This window comes from Rhinopithecus bieti, unplaced genomic scaffold (assembly GCF_001698545.2).
Source record: "Rhinopithecus bieti isolate Rb0 unplaced genomic scaffold, ASM169854v2 scaffold_9615, whole genome shotgun sequence".
Classification (NCBI taxonomy): Eukaryota; Metazoa; Chordata; class Mammalia; order Primates; family Cercopithecidae; genus Rhinopithecus; species Rhinopithecus bieti.
In genome coordinates, this window is record NW_016806325.1 from 1314047 (window position 1) to 1318534 (window position 4488).

Below are 4488 nucleotides of genomic sequence, written 5' to 3' on the forward strand. Positions count from 1 at the left end.
AGAAAGGAAGGCATTGCAGGCAGGAGGCATGCTTGTAACCAAAGGCCTGAGATTGCCAATGGTTTCTTGGGGAGGAAACAGAGTGAACAGAGTATGGTAAGAGATAACGCTGGAAGGTAGGTTGTGTTGTAAGGCAAAATGGCATTCAGTCAGTGTGCCCCAGTCAAGCCCTGCAGGTTGTCTATAGCCAGACCCACTCTGATTGGCCGATACATGAGCCACTCAGGTATTAAATACTATCACCCCTGGGGGTAAGGTTGTCTGGGTACAGAGGCCAGAGCAAGCTCAATATAGGGAATGCCAAGTTAAGGAGTTCAGATCTTATCTTGTCAACATTCGGGAGCCAGTTAAGGGTTTTCAAACAGATGACTAACCTGCTAAAAGTGATTATAATGAGATTATTGAGCAGTGGGATGTAGAATGGATGGGGGAAAAAGTGGCCGCAGGGTGGAAAATTAATTAGGGGGCTGTTATGGTAGTTCAAGGTGAAGTCATAATAGCCTAGGAGAAGGTGGTGACAATAGAAAGAGAAAACAGGCCCTGAATGTGCAGGAATCATCTAGTAAAAGTTCCAGTTCTTTCTTTCTGCGGGCCCAAGCCTTGCACAGTGCTCAACACTAAGTAAACACATGTGTTTATCAACTATAAGGAACTATGGAAACATTGTCAGGGATACAAAGGCAAATTGAGAGACCTGCGTATTTAAGAAAGAAACAGAATATTAAAGACTGGAAACATTTTTAAAGATCTCTACCGCAACCTCCAGGGATTGAAGGTTTGAAATATGAGGCTCAGAGAAACTATTCTGCTTATACATTTGATGAACCTGCCTGAAACACTTTGTTATTTGTTATTCCAATAAGTCCCTAAATGTTATTAATCTTTGTTGTTGTTGTTTCTATTAGCATCTCTACTAATAAAAGCTTACTATTTTGTTGACTAACTTTGAAAGCTGCTATTTTACATTTATAACATATGTGGGGAAAGTATAGAGAAGGAGGGGAATTGACTAAGAACAGTTGTGAGAAGAGATAGGAGAGAAATTACATCTGTAGGCCGGATGCAGTGGCTTATGCCTGTAATCCCAGCCCAGGGATTACTTTGGGAGGCCCAGGTGGGCGGATCACAAGGTCAGAAGTTCAAGACCAGCCTGGCCAACTTAGTGACACCCCGTCTCTACTAAAAATACAAAAATTAGCCGGGGATGGTGGCAGGCGCCTGTAATCCCAGCTACTCAGGAGGCTGTGCTAGGAGAATCACTTGAACCAGGGAGTCGGAGGTTGCAGTGAGCCGAGATTGCACCACTGCACTCCAGTCCGTGTGACAGAGCTAGACTCCATCTCAAAAAAAGGAAGGAAGGAAGGAAGGAAGGAAGGAAGGAAGGAAGGAAGGAAGGAAGGAATTACATCTGTAAACTGGTCTTGAAGAATTTCCCCAAAGCTTTAAAAGATACGTACAACTGCCATTTGGAGAAAAGTTAACAATTCCATAAAACAGATATTCTAAAGCAGAAACAGGCAAGACCTTCATCCTCTACAGCAATGTTTTTCAAACAGTGATTCACTACCTATAAACAGAACACCAAAACAACTTTGGGATCCTGACCAGAATGAATAGAATAGAATAGAATAGAATAGAATAGAATAGAATAGAATAGAATAGAATAGATCTCAGATTGCATGGTTGGTAGTAAGGAGTAAGTATTGTTTTATGAAACTTTTTAAAATTATTATTTAATACGGACAAGGTCTCACTATATTACCCAGGCTGGTCTCAAACTCCTGGTCTCAAGCAAGCCTCCCACCTTCGCATACCATAAAAGTGCTAGGATTACAGGTGTGAGCCACCACACATGGCCAGAACTTTTCTTAGCTGTGTGTGTATGTGTGTGTGTGTGTGTATGTGTGTGTATGTGTGTGTTGAGACAGGATGTGAGACGCGCTTCTTATCGTAACTCACATATAAAAATATTTGAGGTCGGGTGCAGTGGCTCACGCCTGTAATTCCAACACTTTGGGAGGCTGAGGTGGGTGGACCACCCGAGGTCAGGAGTTCGAGACTAGCCTGACCAACATTGTGAAACCCCATCTCTACTAAAAATACAAAAAATTAGCTGGGCATGGTGGTGGCCACCTGTAATCCCAGCTACTTGGGAGGCTGGGATTTGTATATATCCATTTGTATTTATATATATATATATATATATATATATATATATACACACACACATACACATAACATTTGTGTATATATATAAACATTTATATATATAACATTTGTGTATATATATAAACTTTTTTATATATATATATACACACACATATATCTTTCTTTATTCCCCAACAAATCTTTCCACCCAGCCTCTACCTCTCAGTCTTAGCCCTGTCTTTTAACCTCTTAAATATTATCCAAAGACTTTCCCTTGGTCAGATCTCTACATTAGCAACTCTAAGAAATAGCACAGTTGTTGCCTTCATGTAAATCTCTTAAATAAAGCATTTATTTGATGTGTTACTGGTAAATGTTTAACAATCAGTTTTCCAATAAGAAAAAGCCCTTATTTGTAGCACTTGCCATTTCCTGTGGTGTAAATACTCCAATTAGAGCCAATTTCAAGCTACTAACATTACATCACTAGATGTGAAATTGTAAAGAGATGCACAACAGCACATATTACATTGTATGTCCACTGTACGGATGATAGACATAAATAACCTCAAGTACGTAGATAATAGGAAAATGTCATAAAATGGGAAGTGATGAGTTTTGAATGCTTATTGTCTTCAAAATAAAATATATTTAACTGTATATAATTTACTTTTTAATAATGGCTGTGTCTAACAACTAGCTCACAAAATTTAACTCCAGCGTATTCCTGACCCAGCTTGACTTCTCCAGCAGGCTCTGATCCCACACTCTCTACCACCTGCTGAACAATTCTACCCGGATGTCTTCCATAAGAAACCACAAACTTAACATACCGAAATCTAAACACACTTTCCTCTTTGAATCTCCCAGTGCATATTTCTCTTCCCCTCTTGACTTCCCTATTTCTATTAATGGTGCCTCTAATATCCTTAGCAACCCAATCAGCTGCTAAGTCTTGAAGGCTCTGCCTATATTCTGATCTGCCTCCTCCTTTTCATTCCATTTAGGGTTACTGTCCTACCCCAGACAATTAACTAGCCTCTTCCCCTTGTCTTTTCTCCCTCCAATCTATCTGACAATACTATTAATCTTCCACACACACAGCTCTGATAGTATAGTTTTGCTATTCAACACACATACACGAATCCGGCCTTCAAAGCTCTCCTTGCTTCAGGCAATCTGGCTAGCTCCTTCTTTCCCATGCTGGGAACATGCCTTGTGGATTCTGATTGTGTGCTTTTGCTCCCACTTTTGCCTTTCTCTGGAATGTCCTTCCCTCTTTATGGAAAGACTCATACCTTTTATACAAGACAGCTCAAACGACAATAAAAACATGTGGGTTGGTTGTCATAGGAATATATAAGTTGATGAGAATCTGGAAAGAGGAAACAAACAAGAAGTGCCAAATCCAGGAATCATTTAAAAATAAAAATTTATTTGGTCACTATCTGTTATGGAGGTTCTATGAAACATGCTATACTGTTAGGGAGGTACTATGAAACATACTACACTGTTATGGAGGTTCTATGAAGCATACTACACTGAGGTAGCACTTAGCCCATTGTCATTACTAAAAGAATTGCTGGGGGAGCCAACATGAGATTTATCTCAAACCTATGGCTTTCAATTATACATGCCACAGCTGTTCTTCATTAACTGAAATAATTAAGAACTGTCTGCATTTTAACCATTTACTGTAACTATTTCCCTCTTAATGCCCTGAGCCAAACTGGGTTGAGGGGGTGAGGAAAGGTGGGTGGTAGAGACATGGAGTCCCCTAATCTGGTCTGTTTTCACCATTGATGAGCCTCATTCATCTTTGGGATGCAGATCACGAGGATTAAAGATCCATCATGTGCCCAGGATTTCCCAGCAATCAGAAGCAAAGAAACTGGAATTTGTATCTTTTATACATATTTTGTCCTTCAGCCCTTCCCCAGTGCTTAAATTATTTTGGGTTATGGCAAGCCTGAATCTTTAGCCCAGGAGAGGTGAAAGTGAATGAGGGAGAGGAAGGTGGTGAGAGACAAATGGCAAAGGTAAAAGTGGGCTGGGTGCGGTGACTCACACCTGTAATCCCAGCACTTTGGGAGGCTAAGGCAGGAGGATCAAGAACTTGAGCCTAGGAATTTGAGACCAGCTTGGGCAATATGGTGAGACCTCATCTCAACAAAAGTTTTAAAAATTAACTGGGCATGGAGCTGCACGCCTAGTTCTAGCTACTTGGGAGCCTGAGAGGTCGAGGCTTCAATGAACTGTGATGGTGCCACTGGACTCCGGCCTGAGCAATAGAGGGAGACCCTGTCTCAAATATATATATATATATATATATATATATAT